Raw genomic sequence first — 15530 nt, 5'->3', positions numbered from 1 at the left:
TTTACACTTTTTTCAGATGGCCCTTTAGACCGGGGGGAAGTGACACTTCATAGTAGTTCGGATTTCCATTGCAAGCTTGCTTGGTTTGCCAAAAAGGGCGTATGTGTTTTTTCCTGAATATATTCAGGAACAAACTCATACGCCCTTTTTTGTCACGTGCATCATTGTCGATGTTCTGCCTCTTTTCCTATGCTTTAAATGCAAATCCAGTCTACCTCCTGAAATCGGTTTCCTGAAATTCTGCCCCGCTTTCAAGTCCTCTTCGCAGCCTTACTTCAATATATTTTTGGACATTATCTGTCATTTATAACTCTGCAGGTTTGTGAATTACAGGGCCCCTGAGCTCCTTTCTTCAACTCGCTTTCTTGTGAGCTGGCCGCAAACCCGCAAGACTGCTTCACGCCCTAATCTGCTTCTGGCAGGGCACGCTGAGCCTTTGGTTAATTCCTCTTCCTGGTGGGAAATGAGTGTTAAATATGCCCGTCCAGACACCTACCTCACTCTCAACCCCTTGGTGATGTGGGTCCTCTGGTTTGTGGCCACCTTTGCTGGGTTCCTCACCTTTCGATGATGTGGCCCCACTAGTGTGAGGACACTCCTGCCTGGTTCTCATCCACGTGGTTATGTGGACCCCCTGGTGAGAGTCTGTTCCTGGCTGTGTTCCTCACCCTTCTGTGAGGGAGACCCTCTGCTGATAGGTCACTCCTGCATGGCTGGCACACATTGCCTTGGTGAAGTCAGCTGTGTGGTGGCAGTTGGAGCGTGCTGGGGATCTCCTGCCCCCGGTGATGAGAGCCCTCTTGCGTCAGGCCCTAACTGCTGGGCTCACCAACTTTTCTTAGTGAGCCCAATGATGCTTGGGCACTCCTCTTAGGACCCCATCTCCATGGGGATGTGGGCCTTCTGCTCTGAGGTCCCAACGGCTGGGTTGTTCACATTTTCATGATGTGGGCTCTCTGGTGTTAGTTCACAGAGGCCTGGATCCCATAGCCTCTGTGCTCTTGGCCGCCTGCTGGGAGGTTCCAACTGCTGGATTCCTCACTTTTTTAATTTTTTAGGCCCTCTGTTGTGAGGATCCTCCTGCCTGCCTCACTCCCAGCCCCTTCGTGATGTGTGTCCTCTGGTTTGAGGTCACATGTGCTGGGTTCCTCACCTTTCGATGATGTGGGACCAATGGTCTTAGGAGACTCCTGCCTGGTTCACATCCCCTTTGTGATGTGGGCCCTCTGGTGAGAGTCTGATCCTGGCTGGGTTCCTCACCCATCTGTGAGGTGGGCCCTCTACTATCAGGTAACTCTTGCCTGGCTTGCTCACCTCGCCTTGTTGACATGAGCCCTCTGGTGGCACTTGGACCCTGCTGGGAGCCTCCTCACCTCTGTGATGAGGGCCCTCTGACGTCAGGCCCTAACTGTTGGGCTCCCCAACTTTTCTTAGTGAGCCCAGTGATGCTCGGGCACTCCTCTTAGGTTCCCATCTCCATGGGGATGTGGGCCTTCTGCTCTGAGGTTCCAACGGCTGGGTTGATCACAGTTTCATGATGTGGGCTCTCTGGTGTTAGTTCACTGTGGCCTGGATCCCATAGCCTCTGTGCTCTTGGCCGCCTGCTGGGAGGTTCCAACTGCTGGATTCCTCACTTTTTAAATTTTTTAGGCCCTCTGTTGTGAGGATCCTCCTGCCTGCCTCACTCCCAGCCCCTTCGTGATGTGTGTCCTCTGGTTTGAGGCCACATGTGCTGGGTTCCTCACCTTTCGATGATGTGGGACCAATGGTCTTAGGAGACTCCTGCCTGGTTCACATCCCCTTGGTGATGTGGGCCCTCTGTTGAGAGTCTGATCCTGGCTGGGTTCCTCACCTTCTTTGAGGTGGGCCGTCTGCTGTGAGGTCACTCCTGCCTGGCTTGCTCACCTCGCCTTGTGGACATGAGCCCTCTGGTGGCACTTGGAGCCTGCTGGGAGTCTCCTCCCCTCGGTGATGAGGACCCTCTGGCATCAGGCCCTAACTGCTGGGCTCACCACATTTTGTGATGTGCGCCCAGTGGTTCGAAGACACTCCATCCAGGTTCACATCCCCATTGGGATGTGGGCCTTCTGCTCTGAGGTCCCAACGGCTGGGTTGTTCACAGTTTCATGATGTGGGCTCTCTGCTGTTAGTTCGCTCTGGCCTGGATGTCATAGCCTCTGTGCTCTGGGCCGCCTGCTGGAAGGTTCCAACTGCTCGATTCCTCAACTTTTGTATTCTATGGGTCCTGTGTTGCGATGCTCCTCCTGCCTGCCTCACTCGCAACCCCTTCTTGATGTGGGTCCTCTGGTTTGAGGCCACATGTGCTGGGTTCCGCAACTTTCAATGATGTGGCCCCACTGGTGTGAGGACACTCCTGCCTGGTTCCCATCCCCTTGGTGATGTGGGCCTTCTGGTGACAGTCTTATCCTGGCTGGGTTCCTCACTCTTCTGTGAGGTAGGCCCTCTGCTGTGAGGTCAATCCTGCCTGACTTGCACACATCACCTTGGCGACGTGGGCCCTCTGTTGGCACATGGAGCCTGCTGGGAGCCTCCTGCCCTCGGTGATGACGGCCCTCTAGCATCAGGCCCTAACTGCTGGGCTCCCCACGTTTTCTGATGTGAACCCAGTGATGCCAGGACACTCCTGTCAGGTTCCCATCCCCATGGGGATGTGGGCTTTCTGCTCTGAGGTCCCAATGCCTGGGTGGCTCACAGTTTCATGATGTGGGCTCTCTGCTGTTAGTTCACTCCTGCCTGCATCCCATAGCTTCTGTGCTCTCGGCCGCCTGCTGGGAGGTTCCAAATGCTGGATTCCTCACCTTTTTTATTCTTTGGGCCCTCTGTTTTTAGGCTACTCCTACCTGCCTCACTCCCATCCCCTTTGTGATGTATGTCCTCTGATATGAGGCCGCATGTGCTGGGTTCTTCACCTTTCAATGATGTGGCCCCACTGGTGGGAGGACAGTCCTGACTGGTTCCCATCCCCTTGGTGTTGTGGGCCTTCTGGCAAGAGTCTCATCCTACCTCGGTTCCTCACCCTTCTGTGAGATAGGCCCTCTGCTGTGAGGTCACTACTGCCTGGTTGGCGCATGCCACCTTGTAGACGTGGGCCCTCTGTTGGCAGTTGGAACCTGCTGGGAGTCTCCTCCCCTCAGTTATGAGGGCTCCCTTGCGTCGGGCCCTAACTGCTGGGCTCCTAACATTTTCTGATATGTGCTAAGTGGTGCGAAGCCACTCCTGCCAGGTTCCCATCCCAATGGGGATGTGGGCCTTCTGTTCTGAGGTCCCAACGGCTGGGCTGCTCACAGGTTCATGATGTGGGCCCTCTGCTGTGAGTTCACTGTGGCCTGGATCCCATAGTCTCGGTGCTCTGGGCCACTTGCTGGGAGGTTCCAACTGCTGGATTCCTCAACTTTTATATTCTATGGACCCTGTGTTGTGAGGCCAGTCCTGCCAGCCTAATTCCGAAACCCTTGGTGATGTGGTTCCTCTGGTTTGAGGCTACATGTGCTGGGATCCTCACCTTTCGATGATGTTGTCCCACTGGTGTGGGGACACTCCTGCCTGGTTCCCATCCCTTGGTGATGTGGGCCCTCTGGTGAGAGTCTGATCCTGGCTGTGTTCCTCACCCTTCTGTGAGGTGGGCCCTCTGCTGTGAGGTCACTCCTGCCGGGCTGGCACACATCGCCTTGGTGACATTGGCCCTCTGGTGGCAGCTGGAGCCTGCTGGGAGCCTCCTCCCCTTGGTGATGAGTGCCCTCTAGCGTCAGGCCCTAACTTCTGAGCACCCCACGTTTTCTGATGTGAGCCCAGTGATGCCAGGACACTCCTGTCATGTTCCCATCACCATGGGGATGTGGGCCTTCTGCTCTGAGGTCCCAATGTCTGGGTTGCTCACAGTTTCATGATGTGGGCTGTCTGGTGTTAGTTCACTCTGGCTTGGATCCCCTAGCCTCTGTGCTCTGGGCCGCCTGCTGGGAGGTTCCAACTGCTGGATTCCTCACCTTTCTTATTTTTGGGCCCTCTGTTGTGAGGCTCCTCCTGCCTGCCTCACTCCCAGCCCCTTGGTGATGGGTGTCCTATGGTTTGAAGCCACATGTTCTGGGTTCCTCACCTTTAGATGATGTGGCCCTACTCATGTGAGGACACTCCTGCCTGGTTCCAATCCATTTGGTGATGTGGGCCCTCTGGTGCACGTCTGATCCTGACTGGGTTCGTCACACTTCTCTGAGGTGGGCCCTCTGCTGTGAGGTCATTCGTGCCTGGTTGGCACACATCGCCTTGGTGACGTCAGCCCTCTGGTGGCAGTTGGAGCCTGCTGGGAGCCTCCTTCCCTTGGTGATGAGGGTCCTCTGGCGTCAGGCCCTAACTGCAGGTCTCCCAAAATTTTCTGACATGTTCTCAGTGGTGCGAGGACACTCCTACCAGATTTATATCCCCATGGGGATGTGGGCCTCCTGCTCTGAGGTCCCAATGGCTGGGTTGCTCAGTTTCATGACATGGGCCCTCTTCTGTGAGTTCACTGTGGCCTGGATCCCATAGCCTCGGTGCTCTGGGCCACCTGCTGGGAGGTTCCAACTGCTGGATTCCTCACTTTTTTATTCTATGGGCCCAGTGTTGTGAGGCTACTCCTGCCTGCCTCACTCCAAGGCCCTTGGTGATGTGGGTCCTCTGGTTTGAGGACACATGTGCTGAGTACGTCACCTTTCACTGATGTGGCCCCACTGGTGTGAAGACACTCCTGCCTGGTTCCCATCCCCTTGGTGATGTGGGCCCTCTGGTGAGAGTCTGATGTTGGCTGGGTTTCTCACCCTTCTGTGAGGTGGGACCTCTGCTGTGAGGTAACTCATGCCTGGCTTGCTCATGTTGCCTTGGCAACGTGAGCACTCAGGTGGCAGTTGGGGCCTGCTGGGAATCTCCTCCCCTCAGTTATGAGAGCTCTGGATAAAACACATATGCCCTTTTTTGCCAAGTGCATTATTTTCCAAGTTCTGTCTCTTTTCCTATGCTTTAAGAGCGACTCCCGTGTACCTTCTGAAATCGGTTTCCAGCAATTCTGCCCCGCATTCAAGTCCTCTTCGCAGCCTTACTTCAGTATAATTTTGGATGATAGCTGTCATTTATAACTCTGCAGGTTTGTGAATAACAGTGTCCCTGAGCTCCTTTCTTCAACTCGCTTTCTTGTGAGCTGGCCGTAAAACTGCAGGATCTCTTCAGGTCCTAATCTGGTCCCAGCATGGCATGCGGAGCCTCTGGTTCATTCGTCTTCCTGGTGGGAAATGAGAGTTAAATTTGCCCGTCCAGACACCTACAGATAGTCTCTCATTGGTTCTCCTTATTCCTGTTCATATTCCGAAGAAATTGCAAACTGGGCCAAACAGGAGGTTAAAGGCACTGACTCTCCAAGTGGGGAGAGTGTTAGTAAAGCGTCTGGAATGTTGCACCCTAGTACCAGGGGATGAAAACTGACCCATTTGAACACGTTTCCTGATCACACGGTGGATCATACACTGGGTTCCACATGCATGTTTTAGCTGAAGGAAGAATCCCTTAACCCTGGAGAGTTGAGACCCATGGAATGGGTACCATGCAATATGACTTCAAAGGGTCTGCATTTGCTCACCGAACCTCACCAATCTTATCACTGCTGCGTTTATGCCGCTGTACACACGCTTGATTCTCTTTCGGAGACATATAAATCCATAGGTTTTAAGATTCTTACTTGTCAGGTATATTCTTTGGCGTTTAATATGAGGCGTTGAGTCCACTTCGTTGAGCAAGGAGTAGCTCATGTCTATTACATATTTGGTTTATGGAACGGTATCTGTGCTAATTTCAATCTCTGTTTTTATGCAGCACCCCAACTCACCTTTCCCCTTAAGCAAGCATAAGTTGGTTTTCTACATTTGAGACCCTGTTCTGTTTTGTAATTCAGTTCCTGTGTAGCCAAGTTTACATTCCGTGTAGTAGTGATATCTTATGATGTTTCTTTTTCTGTGTGATTTATGTCACTTAGAATCATCGTACCTGAATCCACTCATTATGCTGCTATGGGCCTGATGACATAGATTTCATTGCTAAGTTATATTGCATTGTACGTAAGTACCACAAATTCTTTATCCATTTTTCGCTTTCTGTGATATTGAACTTGTACCGTAAACGAGGTTCTTGTAAACAGAGCTGTCCCAAACATTGGGGTGGCTGTGTCTTTTTGATTTTAAATTCCCTAAGCTATAGGACCATAAGTGGAAGTGCCCTAGGCTCTGTTTTTTTGTTTTTTAGATGTTTCAGGAAACACCATACACTTCTCCAGAGTGGCTGTTGGCAATTTACATCCCGCCCATGAGCATAACAAGGCTCCCAGTTCTCCATGGCCTGTCCTGCCTTTCTGGATTTTACACTTTTTTCAGATGGCCCTTTTGACCGGGGGGCAGTGAGACTTCATTGTAGTGAAGATTTCCTTTGCAAGCTTGCTTGGTTGGCCAAAAAGTGCGTATGCGTTTTTTCCTGATGAAAAAACGCATATGCCCTTTTTGGCCAAGTGCATCATTGTGGACGTTCTGCCTCTTTTCCTATGCTTTACATGCAATTCCAGTCTACCTCCTGCAATCGGTTTCCTGCAATTCTGCCCCGTTTTCAAGTCCTCTTGGCAGCCTTACTTCAATATATTTTTGGACGATAGCTGTCATTTATAACTCTGCAGGTTTGTGAATTACAGTGCCCCTGAGCTCCTTTCTTCAACTTGCTTTCTTGTGAGCTGGCCGCAACACCGCAGCTTTGCTTCAGGCCCTAGTGTGGTTCCGGAATGGCATGCTGAACCTTTGGTTAATTCCTCTTCCTGGTGGGAAATGAGAGTTAAATTTGCCCGTCCAGACACCTCCAGCTAGTCTCTCATTGGTTCTCCTTATTCCTGTTCATTTTTCGCAGAAATTGCAAAATGGGCCAAACAGGAGGTTAAAGGCACTGACTCTCCAAGTGGGGACAGTGTTAGTAAAGCGTCTGGAATGTTGCACCCGAGTACCAGGGGACAAAAAGTGACACATTTGAACACGTTTCCTGATCACACGGTGGATCATACTCTGGGTTCCACATGCATGTTTTAGCTGAAGGAAGAATCCCTTAAACCTGCAGAGTTGAGACCCATGGAATGGGTACCATGCAATGTCACTTCATAGGGTCTGCATGTGTTCACCGAACCTCACCAAACCTATCACTGCTGCATTTATGCCACTGTACACACGCTTGATTCTCTTTCGGAGACATACAAATCAATAGGTTTTAAGATTCTTACTAGTCAGGTATATTCTTAGGCGTTTAATATGGGGTGTAGAGTCCAGTTCGTTGAGAAAGGAGTAGCTCTTGTCTATTACATATTTGGCTTATGGAACGATATCTGTGCTAATTTCAATCTCAGGTTTTATGCAGCACCCCAACTCAGCTTTCCCCTTAAGCAAGCATAAGTTGGTTTTCTACATTTGAGACCCTCTTCTGTTTTGTAATTCAGTTCCTTTGTAGCCAAGTTTACAAGCCGTGTATTAGTGATATCTTATAATGTTTCTTTTTCTGTGTGACTTATCTCACTTAGAATCATCGTACCTGAATCCACTCATTATGCTGCTATGGGCCTGATGACATAGATTTCATTGCTGAGTGACATTGCATTGTACGTAAGTACCACAAATTCTTTATCCATTTTTCGCTTTCTGTGATATTGAACATGTACCGTAAACGAGGTTCTTGTAAACAGAGCCATCCCAAATTTGGGGTGGCTGTGTCTTTTTGATTTTAATTTCCCTAAGCTATAGGACCATAAGTGGAAGTGCCCTAGGCTCTGTTGCTTTGTTTTTTAGATGTTTCAGGAAACACCATACACTTCTCCAGAGTGGCTGTTGGCAATTTACATCCCGCCCAACAGCATAACAAGGCTCCCAGTTCTCCATGGCCTGTCCTGCCTTTCTGGATTTTACACTTTTCTCAGATGGCCCTTTTGACCGGGGGGCAGTGAGACTTCATTGTAGTGCAGATTTCCTTTGCAAGCTTGCTTGGTTGGCCAAAAAGGGCGTATGCATTTTTTCCTGAATATATTCAGGAAAAAACGCATACACACTTTTTGGCCAAGTGCATCATTGTGGACATTCTGCCTCTTTTCCTATACATTACATGCAATTCCAGTCTACCTCCTGAAATCGGTTTCCTGCAATTCTGCCCCGCTTTCAAGTCCTCTTGGCAGCCTTACTTCAATATATTTTTGGACGATAGCTGTCATTTATAACTCTGCAGGTTTGTGCATTACAGTGCCCCTGAGCTCCTTTCTTCAACTCGCTTTCTTGTGAGCTGGCCGCAACACTGCCGTGTTGCTTCAGGCCCTAGTGTGGTTCCGGCATGGCACGCTGAGCCTTTGGTTAATTCCTCTTCCTGGTGGGAAATGAGAGTTAAATTTGCCCGTCCAGACACCTCCAGCTAGTCTCTCATTTGTTCTCCCTATTCCTGTTCATGTTCCGCAGAAATTGCAAACTGGGCCAAACAGGAGGTTAAAGGCACTGAATCTCCAAGTGGGGAGAGTGTTAGTAAAGCGTCTGGAATGTTGCATCCGAGTACCGGGGGACGAAAACTGACTCACATTTGAACACGTTTCCTGATCACACGGTGGATCATACTCTGGGTTCCACATGCATGTTTTAGCTGAAGGAAGAATCCCTTAAACCTGGAGAGTTGAGACCCATGGAATGGGTACCATGCAATATGACTTCAAAGGGTCTGCATTTGCTCACCAAACCTCACCAATCCTATCACTGCTGCGTTTATGCCGCTGTACACACGCTTGATTCTCTTTCGGAGACATATAAATCCATAGGTTTTAAGATTCTTACTAGTCAGGTATATTCTTAGGCGTTTAATATGGGGTGTTGAGTCCACTTCGTTGAGCAAGGAGTAGCTCTTGTCTATTACATATTTGGCTTATGGAACGGTATCTGTGCTAATTTCAATCTCTGGATTTTTGCAGCACCCCAACTCACATTTCCCCTTAAGCAAGCATAAGTTGGTTTTCTACATTTGAGACCCTGTTCTGTTTTATAATCCAGTTCCTGTGTAGCCAAGTTTACATTCCATGTAGTAGTGATATCTTATGATGTTTCTTTTTCTCTGTGACTTATTTCGCTTAGAATCATCGTACCTGAATCCACTCGTTATGCTTCTCTGGGCCTGACGACATAGATTTCATTGCTGAGTGATATTGCATTGTACGTAAGTACCACAACTTCTTTATCCATTTTGCGCTTTCTGTGATATTGAACTTGTACCGTAAACGAGGTTTTTGTAAACAGAACCGTCCCAAACTTTGGGGTGGCTGTGTCTTTTTGAATTTAATTTCCCTAAGCTATAGGACCATAAGTGGAATTGCCCTAGGCTCTGTTGCTTTGTTTTTTAGATGTTTCAGGAAACACCATACACTTCTCCAGAGTGGCTGTTGGCAATATACATCCCGCCCATCAGCATAACAAGGCTCCCAGTTCTCCATGGCCTGTCCTGCCTTTCTGGATTTTACACTTTTTTCAGATGGCCCTTTTGACCGGGGGGCAGTGAGACTTCATTGTAGTGCAGATTTCCTTTGCAAGCTTGCTTGGTTGTCCAAAAAGGGCGTATGCATTTTTTCCTGAATATATTCAGGAAAAAACGCATACGCCCTTTTTGGCCAAGTGCATCATTGTGGACGTTCTGCCTCTTTTCCTGTGGTTTACATGCAAATCCAGTCTACCTCCTGAAATCGGTTTCCTGCAATTCTGCCCCGCTTTCAAGTCCTCTTGGCAGCCTTACTTCAATATATTTTTGGACGATACCTGTCAATTTTAACTCTGCAGGTTTGTGAATGACAGTGCCCCTGAGCTCCTTTCTTCAACTCGCTTTCTTGTGAGCTGGCCGCAACACCGCAGGATTGCTTCAGGCCCCAGTGTGGTTCCAGCATGGCACGCTGAGCCTTTGGTTAATTCCTCTTCTTGATGAGAAATGAGAGTTAAATTTGCCCGTCCAGACACCTCCAGCTAGTCTCTTATTTGTTCTCCCTATTCCTGTTCATTTTCCGCAGAAATTGAAAACTTGGCCAAACAAGAGGTTAAAGGCACAGACTCTCCAAGTGGGGAGAGTGTTAGTAAAGCGTCTGGAATGTTGCATCCGAGTACCAGGGGACGAAAACTGAGACACCTTTGAACACGTTTCCCAATCAAATGGTGTATCATACTCTGGGTTTCACATGCATGTTTTAGCTGAAGGAGGAATCCCTTAAACCTGGAGAGTTGAGACCCATGGAATGGGTACCATGCAATATGACTTCAAAGGGTCTGCATTTGCTCACCGAGCCTCACCAATCCTATCACTGCTGCGTTTATGCCGCTGTACACACTCTTGATTCTCTTTCGGAGCCATATAAATCCATAGGTTTTAAGATTCTTACTAGTCAGGTATATTCGTAGTCGTTTAATATGGGGTGTTGAGTCCACTTCATTGAGCAAGGAGTAGCTCTTGTCTATTACATATTTGGCTTATGGAACGGTATCTGTGCTTATTTCAATCTCTGGTTTTATGCAGCACCCCAACTCACATTTCCCCTTAAGCAAGCATAAGTTGGTTTTCTACATTTGAGACCCTGTTCTGTTTTGTAATTCAGTTCCTGTGTAGCCAAGTTTACATTCCGTGTAGTAGTGATATCTTTTGATGTTTCTTTTTCTGTGTGACTTATTTCACTTAGAATCATCGTACCTGAATCCACTCATTATGCTGCTACGGGCCTGATGACATAGATTTCATTGCTGAGTGATATTGCATTGTACGTAAGTACCACAACTTCTTTATCCATTTTTCGCTTTCTGCGATATTGAACTTGTACCATAAACGAGGTTCTTGTAAACAGAGCTGTCCCAAACTTTGGGGTGGCTGTGTCTTTTAGATTTTAATTTCCCTAAGCTATAGGACCATAAGTGGAAGTGCCCTAGGCTCTGTTGCTTTGTTTTTTAGATGTTTCAGGAAACACCATACACTTCTCCAGAGTGGCTGTTGGCAATTTACATCCCGCCCATCAGCATAACAAGGCTCCCAGTTCTCCATGGCTTGTCCTGCCTTTCTGGATTTTACACTTTTTTCAGATGGCCCTTTTGACCGGGGGGCAGTGAGACTTCATTGTAGTGCAGATTTCCTTTGCAAGCTTGCTTGGTTGGCCAAAAAGGGCGTATGCGTTTTTTCCTGAATATATTCAGGAAAAAACGCATACGCCCTTTTTGGCCAAGTGCATCATTGTGGACGTTCTGCCTCTTTTCCTATGCTTTACATGCAATTCCAGTCTACCTCCTGAAATCGGTTTCCTGCAATTCTGCCCCGCTTTCAAGTCCTCTTGGCAGCCTTACTTCAATATATTTTTGGACGATAGCTATCATTTATAACTCTGCAGGTTTGTGAATGACAGTGCCCCTGAGCTCCTTTCTTCAACTCGCTTTCATGTGAGCTGGCCGCAACACCGCAGGATTGCTTCAGGCCCTAGTGTGGTTCCGGCATGGCACGCTGAGCCTTTGGTTAATTCCTCTTCCTGGTGGGCAATGAGAGTTAAATTTGCCCGTCCAGACACCTCCAGCTAGTCTCTCATTGGTTCTCCCTATTCCTGTTCATTTTCCGCAGAAATTGCAAACTGGGCCAAACAGGAGGTTAAAGGCACTGACTCTCCAGGTGGGGAGAGTGTTAGTAAAGCGTCTGGAATGTTGCACCCGAGTACCAGGGGACGAAAACTGAGACACATTTGAACACGTTTCCCGATCACATGGTGGATCATACTCTGGGTTCCACATGCATGTTTTAGCTGAAGGAAGAATCCCTTAAACCTGGAGAGTTGAGACCCCTGCAATGGGTACCATGCAATATGATTTCAAAGGGTTTGCATTTGCTCACCGAACCTCACCAATCCTATCACTGCTGCATTTATGCCACTGTACACACGCTTGATTCTCTTTCGGAGACATATAAATCCATAGGTTTTAAGATTCTTACTAGTCAGGTATATTCTTAGGCGTTTAATATGGGGTGTAGAGTCCACTTCGTTGAGCAAGGAGTAGCTCTTGTCTATTACATATTTGGCTTATGGAACCGTATCTGTGCTAATTTCAATCTTTGGTTTTATGCAGCACCCCAACTCACCTTTACTCTTAAGCAAGCATAAGTCGATTTTCTACATTTGAGACCCTGTTCTGTTTTGTAATTCAGTTCCTGTGTAGCCAAGTTTACATTCCATGTGGTAGAGATATCTTATGATGTTTCTTTCTCTGTGTGACTTATTTCACTTAGAATCATCGTACCTGAATCCACTCATTATGCTGCTACGGGCCTGATGACATAGATTTCATTGCTGAGTGATATTGCATTGTACGTAAGTACCACAACTTCTTTATCCATTTTGCGCTTTCTGTGATATTGAACTTGTACCGTAAACGAGGTTCTTGTAAACAGAGCTGTCCCAAAGATTGGGGTGGTTGTGTCTTTTTGATTTTAATTTCCCTAAGCTATAGGACCATAAGTGGAAGTGCCCTAGGCTCTGTTGCTTTGTTTTTTAGATGTTTCAGGAAACACCATACACTTCTCCAGAGTGACTGTTGGCAATTTACATCCCGCCCATCAGCATAACAAGGCTCCCAGTTCTCCATGGCCTGTCCTGCCTTTGTGGATTTTACACTTTTTTCAGATGGCCCTTTTGACCGGGGGGCAGTGAGACTTCATTTTAGTGCAGATTTCCTTTGCAAGCTTGCTTGGTTGACCAAAAAGTGTGTATGCGTTTATTCCTGAATATATTCAGGAAAAAACGCATACGCCCTTTTTGGCCAAGTGCATCATTGTGGACGTTCTGCCTCTTTTCCTATGCTTTACATGCAATTCCAGTCTACCTCCTGAAATCGGTTTCCTGCAATTCTGCCCCGCTTTCAAGTCCTCTTGGCAGCCTTACTTCAATATATTTTTGGACGATAGCTGTCATTTATAACTCTGCAGGTATGTGAATGACAGTGCCCCTGAGCTCCTTTCTTCAACTCGCTTTCTTGTGAGCTGGCCGCAACACCGTAGGATTGCTTCAGGCCCTAGTGTGGTTCCGGCACGGCACGCTGAACCTTTGGTTAATTCCTCTTCCTGGTGGGTAATGAGAGTTAAATTTGCCCGTCCAGACACCTCCAGCTAGTCTCTCTTGGTTCTCCCTATTCCTGTTCATTTTCCGCAGAAATTGCAAACTGGGCCAAACAGGAGGTTAAAGGCACTGACTCTCCAAGTGGGGAGAGTGTTAGTAAAGCATCTGGAATGTTGCACCCGAGTACCAGGGGACGAAAACTGACACAATTGAACACGTTTCCCGATCACACGGTGGATCATACTCTGGGTTCCACATGCATGTTTTAGCTGAAGGAAGAATCCCTTAAAGCTGGAGAGTTGAGACCCATGGAATGGGTACCATGCAATATGACTTCAAAGGGTCTGCATTTGCTCACCGAACCTCACCAATCCTATCACTGCTGCGTTTATGCCGCTGTACACACGCTTGATTCTCTTTCTGAGACATATAAATCCATAGGTTTTAAGATTCTTCCTAGTCAGGTATATTCTTAGGCGTTTATTATGGGGTGTAGAGTCCACTTCGTTGAGCAAGGAGTAGCTCTTGTCTATTACATATTTGGCTTATGGAACGGTATCTGTGCTAATTTCAATCTCTGGTTTTATGCAGCACCCCAACTCACCTTTCGCCTTAAGCAAGCATAAGTTGGTTTTCTACATTTGAGACCCTGTTCTGTTTTGTAATTCAGTTCCTGTGTAGCCAAGTTTACATTCCGTGTAGTAGTGATATCTTATGATGTTTCTTTTTCTGTGTGACTTATTTCACTTAGAATCATCGTACCTGAATCCACTCATTATGCTGCTACGGGCCTGATGACATAGATTTCATTGCTGAGTGATATTGCATTGTACGTAAGTACCACAACTTCTTTATCCATTTTTCGCTTTCTGCGATATTGAACTTGTACCGTAAACGAGGTTCTTGTAAACAGAGCTGTCCCAAACTTTGGGGTGGCTGTGTCTTTTAGATTTTAATTTCCCTAAGCTATAGGACCATAAGTGGAAGTGCCCTAGGCTCTGTTGCTTTGTTTTTTAGATGTTTCAGGAAACACCATACACTTCTCCCGAGTGGCTGTTGGCAATTTACATCCCGCCCATCAGCATAACAAGGCTCCCAGTTCTCCATGGCTTGTCCTGCCTTTCTGGATTTTACACTTTTTTCAGATGGCCCTTTTGACCGGGGGGCAGTGAGACTTCATTGTAGTGCAGATTTCCTTAGCAAGCTTGCTTGGTTGGCCAAAAAGGGCGTATGCGTTTTTTCCTGAATATATTCAGGAAAAAACGCATACGCCCTTTTTGGCCAAGTGCATCATTGTGGACGTTCTGCCTCTTTTCCTATGCTTTACATGCAATTCCAGTCTACCTCCTGAAATCGGTTTCCTGCAATTCTGCCCCGCTTTCAAGTCCTCTTGGCAGCCTTACTTCAATATATTTTTGGACGATAGCTGTCATTTATAACTCTGCAGGTATGTGAATGACAGTGCCCCTGAGCTCCTTTCTTCAACTCGCTTTCTTGTGAGCTGCCCGCAACACCGCAGGATTGCTTCAGGCCGTAGTGTGGTTCCGGCATGGCACGCTGAGCCTTTGTTTAATTCCTCTTCCTGGTGGGAAATGAGAGTTAAATTTGCCCGTCCAGACACCTCCAGCTAGTCTCTCATTGGTTCTCCCTATTCCTGTTCATTTTCCGCAGAAATTGCAAACTTGGCCAAATAGGAGGTTAAAGGCACTGACTCTCCAAGTGGGGAGAGTGTTAGTAAAGCGTCTGGAATGTTGCACCCGAGTACCAGGGGACGAAAACTGAGACACATTTGAACACGTTTCCCGATCACATGGTGTATCATACTCTGGGTTCCACATGCATGTTTTAGCTGAAGGAAGAATCCCTTAAACCTGGAGAGTTGAGACCCCTGCAATGGGTACCATGCAATATGACTTCAAAGGGTCTGCATTTGCTCACCGAACCTCACCAATCCTATCACTGCTGCATTTATGCCACTGTACACACGCTTGATTCTCTTTCTGAGACATATAAATCCATAGGTTTTAAGATTCTTACTAGTCAGGTATATTCTTAGGCGTTTAATATGGGGTGTAGAGTCCACTTCGTTGAGCAAGGAGTAGCTCTTGTCTATTACATATTTGGCTTATGGAACGGTATCTGTGCTAATTTCAATCTCTGGTTTTATGCAGCACCCCAACTCACCTTTCCCCTTAAGCAAGCATAAGTCGGTTTTCTACATTTGAGACCCTGTTCTGTTTTGTAATTCAGTTCCTGTGTAGCCAAGTTTACATTCCATGTGGTAGAGATATCTTATGATGTTTCTTTTTCTGTGTGACTTATTTCACTTAGAATCATCGTACCTGAATCCACTCATTATGCTGCTATGGGCCTGATGACA

This window comes from Pseudorca crassidens, chromosome 4 (assembly GCF_039906515.1).
Source record: "Pseudorca crassidens isolate mPseCra1 chromosome 4, mPseCra1.hap1, whole genome shotgun sequence".
NCBI classification, from domain to species: Eukaryota; Metazoa; Chordata; class Mammalia; order Artiodactyla; family Delphinidae; genus Pseudorca; species Pseudorca crassidens.
The sequence above is the reverse complement of the archived record's forward strand: the minus strand, read 5'-3'. Positions refer to the sequence as shown.